The sequence below is a fragment of the Quercus suber genome, unplaced genomic scaffold (genome assembly GCF_002906115.3).
Source record: "Quercus suber isolate HL8 unplaced genomic scaffold, Cork oak 2.0 scaffold_597, whole genome shotgun sequence".
Taxonomy (NCBI): domain Eukaryota; kingdom Viridiplantae; phylum Streptophyta; class Magnoliopsida; order Fagales; family Fagaceae; genus Quercus; species Quercus suber.
In genome coordinates, this window is record NW_027070041.1 from 444,728 (window position 1) to 451,863 (window position 7,136).

The following is a 7,136-nucleotide window of genomic DNA, read 5'->3' on the forward strand; positions in this document are numbered from 1 at the left end:
AGGCCGCGGTCATAAAACGTGGCCATACACCCTCTGAGGGCTATAGTCACGCATTTTAGGCTGCCTTAAGAAACGCGGCTATAGGACAGATAGGGCTATGGCCGCGTTTTTGTGACCTGTAGCCGCGTTTTGAAACCGCGGCCATAGGCCTATTTTTTTGTAGTGCTTCTTTGTTTTTTTCGAGCTCAGTCCTTTCTCATCATTTTTGTTAGTTATCAATCGATGAGGCTTGTATTTCACAATTAACAAATAAACTGCATTGATTCTCCTTAAAACAAAACAAGAACAAATGAATTGCATTCAGCTCAGTTGACAAATGCCTTGGTGGGCTAGTAGATCTGCCATTAGGTATAAAATTTTATCTCCTAGATTTGAAGGAAATTTCTCTAGAAAGAGATTACACAAGAAGATTCAAGGTCTCCCTTATATCTCTTTGTTTTGGAATTGTAAATGTTGATCTCTAGGATTAAAAATGCAGCAACCGCCCAGCTGTAGGTTTAATTTTAAAAATGCGTAAAATCACAGGATTTAATCATTTCTAAACAAATTATAGTGGCCTCCAATGTTAGAGAAGATGATAAGCAAAAAATTAAGTGCTTTGATTTTCAGTGTGGATGTATGTTTCTAGAATGCTGATGAGAATGATTCAGTGATATCAAGTTTCTTGATAGAAGTTTATAGAAAGTAACGCTCATAAAGAGGTTGAGGAAAGGAGAAGATAAAGATTAATAGAAATGGTCTTTTACTTGTTTGAATGTGTGTGCATGCATGCAGCACCCTGGCAAAGTAATGGTTGTTGGTAGTGGTGGCAATGGTCTGAAACCAAATGCCTAGCTAGTTATAAGCTTAAAACCTTACTAAAAGAAACTTGTATGTATGCGACTCTTTGATTGTGCTAAGTTATGCAATGGCATGACCAATCTGGTATGATATTGATATATACATCATGTTACGTACAGACCTAAACGAATGAGTTTGTGATGTGAGCACCCTCACATGATTAACCAACAAAATAGTGAATAATATTGACAATAATGTGAAATCGCAAAATTTGGTCAAGCTGGCTGCATTATCAGTACTCGAATTTATTTAATATAATTCTCCTTCCTTTATCAATAAGTTTATTAGAGATTTCCCATTGAACAAGAAAATCTCCAATTCATACATTTATAAATTAATTAATCGTCTCTTTATTGTTTTTGGCTAAACAATTTTTTTTTTTTTTTTGTCTTGGACCAACATTGTTAATTAGGCAAAAGGACTTTGATTATAGCAATCTAAGTTGTCCCCATAGCTTACTCCTAATATGTCACAATACCTCTTATAGAACCCAATCCTATCAGCCACCTTATCATTGGACCCTTGGCCACATTCAAGCCCACCATTGATAATGTTGGTGATTACACCATAGCCTGGGACTCGACCAGCAGATGTGTCAGCAGCAGAAGGAGTCCAGCTTCCAATGATCACATTGTGGCTAGATGGCTTGCTCGCTTGTGGGGTCATCCAAAACCATATGGCTGTCTTGAATGAAATGGTGGGGTCTGTGGCTACTAGATCTGGATTGTTTATGAGATCAGCTCCAATGGCATTACCCGCTTGACCGTAGTTGTAGTTGCTGATAATAGTCAATGAAATAATCAAAACCTCACAGTCAGTCTTTTGCTAAACAAAGTTACAAACCTCTTTTTGTGTGTGTGTGAGAGAGCTTATGTTAGGGACATAATACATTTTTTAAAAAATATTAACATAATTTGTTGTGATTGACGTAAAATCATTTAGTCCATCATTGACACTAATTTTATGAGCATTGATTAGTATTTATGAAAAGTATTTTTTTTCCCCTAACTTAATGTCAAATTTATAAATTTATGATTTTAAAAACTTACTGAGTGAGTTGGATAGGTCCTCGGTCATAATATTATTTGCCAGAAGCGCATGGCCAATCTATTGGTGTACAATAAGTTTGCTTGTCATTTTCTGTAATAAAGCAATATCCCCATGCATATGGGCCATCTGGTGCACTTGCCCACCCTCCTAAAAAAAATTTTGCAATCAAAATAAAGCCAATCCAACAAATTAAAATAAACATCAAGTAACTTTTATTATATATGTTAGATAGTTTTAGAGTCTGAGTCTAAGTCCATTATACCTGCTATACCCTAATTGTAATATAATTTTAGGATTAGTCTACCATAAAAACTAAGCATATATTTGGTATAACTTTAAACCAGTCTTATTTATGGGTAAGTACATATATTTGTTCTTTCCTTTTTGTGAACATACGTGCTATTGAGCAAATGTTAAAAACACAATATTTTCGCAACTATTAACTTAGTTTATTCTAGTTATAGTAATATCACTTTCATCTGCACTACCTTAATGCAACTTTTATTATGTACCAACTGCAACAAATCATGTCAGTAGTTGTAAAAAAATTTATAAAAAATATTGTGTGAATAAACTTTTAACAATAACAACTTCAAAAGTATTGAAACTAAGTAACTAATTAACTTGTGGTCTCATGAGAGGTTTGAGCTAAGAAAGCCGCAAGCTCCCTTTTACGTGGAGTGACATCACCAGTTGTGCCAAAGCCATTGAAAGATTGGGCAGCAGCTATGAAAGCATTTTAAGTGTAGAATCCATTATTACATCCTTGATCGTTTCGATGTTTAAGCATTTGGTCAAAAAGAGACGTGCTGATGAGGCTGCTAACATCGCTGCCACTACTCGGAGTTGTGGGAGACGGAGTTGTAGAAGAACACTGGCTTTGGCAACCATTTCCACAGTAATCATTTGTGTTGCCACACCATCCAAATTGGCTACAACATTGCCCATTTGGACATACTGCACCCCCAGCCTGTGTTCCACATTGCTCTGCTGTGGTTCCAAGCATGAAAGCAAAGAATAGTAGTATCAAAGAAACGAGCTTCATTTTCTTTTCTTTAAAAGTGTGAATGCAGCAATGTGATTTATGGAAAAGAATGGCAAAGGTATGTAACTATATATAGGATTGGTGTTATATGCGTTTTCCTCTTCTAGTTAAAGTCAGATGGCACAAAATATTCCTCGATTATGGAGCTGAGAAGTCGATACATGTGAAATAATGATGTCAACGATCTGCTAAACGAGAATCAAAAAACTTGGTCGGCCGAGACTGACTTTTCATGTTTAAAAACCTTGACCGAGACTTGGTAGTGGCTGAAACATGTTATTATGTTAACAATGAAAAGGTTGAAAAAAAAGAGAAGTGGCTAGAAGGTGGGATTGTGGGAAATCGTGCCCTTCGTCAAAATAGGTTAACAATGTTCAAGTAGGAAAAAAGTTTGACTTTTTTTTTTTTTGGTTAAAATATTTGATGATGAATTAACGGTTCAGATGATTGATTGGTTACATGGAAAGTAGTACAAGTAAATTCTTTTTTTTTTTCTTTTTTAATTGATATATATATATATATATATTGTAAGGACGATTTTTGCCTAGACCAAGTGTTGCACTTGTAATTATTTTTAGCTTAAAGTATCATTAGTTTGGTTTCTTTATAAGGTGGAAAGAGGGAAGAAATCTTTCCAATAATCATGAGGACTATTTTTTCCTAGATCAAGTGTTGCACTTGTAATTATTTTTGATTTAGAGTCCCATATTGAAAAGATCTCTTCCCTCTTTCCACCTCATAAGGGATGACCAATGGCTTAAAAGTATTTATACATATATATATATATATATTCTTGGATGCGGTGAGAGTGGGATGTCATTTTAGCATAGATAATAGAATGTTATAGAATTTCTTTTTGCAAGAAATGATGGAGTGATGTCATGTCTTCTATTGTTTGATGAAATGCGTAAACCAGAGGAATATTGTATATTGGAATAATACATCATATTGGATGATAGAATGTATAAAGTAATTTTGCATTATATATATGTTCTTGGATGTGGTGAGAGTGAGAATATTCTTTTATCTAATAGTGGAGATAATGGAATGTTATGAGATTTCTTTCTGCATGAAATGATCGATGGAGTGTTGTCNAGAGATGCAAATCTACTCTTCTTTTAGCTCTGTGTGTTAAACATGTTTGCACTTGCCTTGGCTCCATTGCCTGCACTTTGGCAAAAATGGAGCTCTAGCCTCTTGTTGTTCAGTTCATTTCAGTTATGAAAGGAAACATATATGTGGTTGTATGTAGTTCATGCCCTCAAATGCTTGATTGAACAGACAAGAAGAACTCATTCGACAGAATGGTAGACTCCCAAAATTTTTATCAGGGTTTCAAAACGACTTATGCATCGGATAGTCTGGCTTGGTAACGTAAAAACAAAAAAATGATGGGTGAGAGAGGCTCGAACTCTCGACCTCAGGATAACTCAGAAGCTATGAGACCTACGCGCTAGCCAACTGCGCCACCACCCCTTTGTGGTACAGGCTGTAAAACTTTATAATTAACTATAATGTAGAGAATCTTTTGGCTCATTTAATACAACTTCGGATGGCAAAAATATTTAACTAAACCCAAACCATCGTTACTAATTAATTATTTTTTGAGGAAGATTACTAAATTAATTAGATATTACCACCAATTAGATTATATATTGTCATTGCAAAATGTCCGCACGTAAAATTTGACTTGGATTATAATGCATATTGCTTCTTCAATACCTTCTTGCATAACGTCCTCAATTTTTTCCCTACCTAGTAAAATTTCTGGCAGGTTGGATTCCTTATCGTAGATTTTTGTGGGCATCAAAGGAATCAAAATCTCATTCTTGTATTCTTCAAGCCTCGGATTCAATCTCAATATATGGCCCAAAGGTCTAATGGTAGATTAGGCTTTAGACTAGGCTTGCAAATGTCGTGCTAGTTATGAATCTTCTGATAAAGACACAGTAGCAAAACAGATTGAGATTAGGTGCAATTGAGAGTTGAAAAAACAATTAGACATAATTAATGAAGAAAAATGTATGATAAGAAAAAGCATTGTAAAAGAGATGTTAGAAAAAATTGAAAGACAAAATGATAGTAAAAGAGATGTTAGAAAAAATGGAAAGACAAAATGATAACACTCTAAAGCTAGCTAATATATAAACTATATGAAAGAAGTTAGATATAGAAAAAGAAAGAGACATGATAAGGAAAAAGAAAGAAATGATGGAAGACAAAAATCAATTAAAAGATCTATGACATACACTCAAGATAATAGTATAACAAAATTAACTAAAAAGATAGAAATTTTAAATTGCTGAGTCATCAGATAATAAGAAAACTGACAAGACATACCAAAAATGTTATTTGTCATAAATGTAAAAGATATGGACATATTAAAAAACAATGAGATCGACATAATAAAATTGTAAGATGGACAAGCGAATTAGATTTTGAGAAAGACATAATAAATGAATTAATGAGAATATTTAATGTTAATCAAAAAGAAATAAATCAAATTAAGAAAAGAAAAGAATTAAAGTCAACCAAACCGCTTAAAGTTAATAATAGAAAAAGGAAACAAAAGAACATAATGATGAAATTGATAGACAACCTACCTAATCACTTAAAATATAAAAAAGACTATTTACTAAAATTAAAAGATTTTATAGGCATACCCATTACTTGTATTAAATGTAAAAAAATATGATCTTTTTTTTTTTTTTGGTTAAAGACGATATATTAAAGAAACTAAGGAACTACAACTGGCTCAGTACACAACCTGTTCAAGTACACACCATAAAGGTCATCCTCAAACACTTCCCTTATGTCCACAGGCGGACATTCAAAAAAAAGAAAATTAAAGTTTCGATCAGCAGCCACTTTTGCTAGCACATCAGCACAGCGGTTAGATTGACGATAACAGTGGTTGAATTTAATCCAATTGAACCTGGAGATTAATTTCTTACAATCATCCAAAACAGGGGATACTATGTTATTTCCATAATGGACATTCTGAAAGGCATCCACTATGGCCTTTGCATCAACCTCGACAACAAGTGCAGCTATATTTAAATTGCTGCACATCATCAGCCCGTCCCTAATGCCCCACAACTCAGCCACAAAACTTGTAGTTATCCCGATCCACCTTGAAAAACCTGCCAGCCAGCCACCATGCTCATCCCTTACGATACCCCCACACCCTGCTAAACCCGGATTACCCAATGCAGCTCCATCAGTATTAAGTTTGCACCAACCTTCAGGAGGTCTCTCCCATCGCACTCTCTTGATTAAGCTTCGAGTAGGACTTCTAGGGGAAGACACGCAGTACATAAACTCCAAAGTTTGCTGAATAATCTCTGCAACTAGCCTTGGATTCTGACTCTTCCTGTTGAAAATAGTATTGTTCCTACACTTCCATAGATTCCAAAGAGCAAAGGGGTAGACCATCTTCCACGGGGGGTCCCCAGGTTTATAGCTGCTGCTAGCCTTCCATTCACATTGAGCCAGTCTTGCAAGTTAGACAACCAAAACCCTTGATTCATCCTCTTCACTCCCAATTGAAACCAGACAGCCTTAACCCGTGGGCAATCTCTAAGTGCATGCAACACTGTTTCAGGAGTTCTTCGGCAGATTGGGCAAATATCATCATCCACCACTCCCCTTCGCCCCAAACAATGCTTCACTCCTATGCTATCATGACCACATTTCCACATAAACGTTTTGATACGCGGCAGCGTTTTAGCTTTCCAAATCCAACTAGCCGTGAAGGTTTGGCTAGGGGCAACACCCTCTGCAAAATTATAGGCACTTTTTAAATCGAAATTACCTTTTGGATTTTCTACCCATGCTAATTTGTCACTGCCTCTGCGTGTCATTGAGAGCGGAGTAGCTTGAATCATCAATTTGATGTCTTCAGGAAGGTCAAAAGGAATTTTAGACCAATCCCAACCCGAGTCCACCAGAACATCCTTGACTTCACAACTGGCTGCTTCCTGAGTTAGGGGGCCTTGGATCAGCTTACGAATAGGTCCTCTCCTTGTCCAATTTCCTAGCCAAAATTCAAATTACTGTCCCTACCAACCATCCACATGCTTCCCTTGGTAAACACCTCTCTTCCTTTTTTAACTGCTTTCCAAACCTGCGAGCAAGGAAGTCTATCAGCACTAATAGCCCTTTCTCTCCGCTGATTGCAATACTTATGCTTTAGGACCTT

At 35.8% G+C, this 7,136-nt stretch overlaps 1 non-coding gene and 1 pseudogene across 1 annotated transcript; both read right to left on the reverse strand.

Annotated features, from left to right (window-relative positions):
• Positions 1–1,098: 1,098 nt before the first annotated feature.
• On the reverse strand, positions 1,099–3,013 carry LOC136061150 (endochitinase-like; annotated as a pseudogene).
• A 1,311-nt stretch (positions 3,014–4,324) lies between these two features.
• TRNAM-CAU (transfer RNA methionine (anticodon CAU)) lies at positions 4,325–4,411 on the reverse strand. Its single transcript is given in 2 exon segments — positions 4,325–4,362; positions 4,374–4,411. It is a non-coding gene; the product is annotated as a tRNA-Met (tRNA).
• Positions 4,412–7,136: the final 2,725 nt, after the last annotated feature.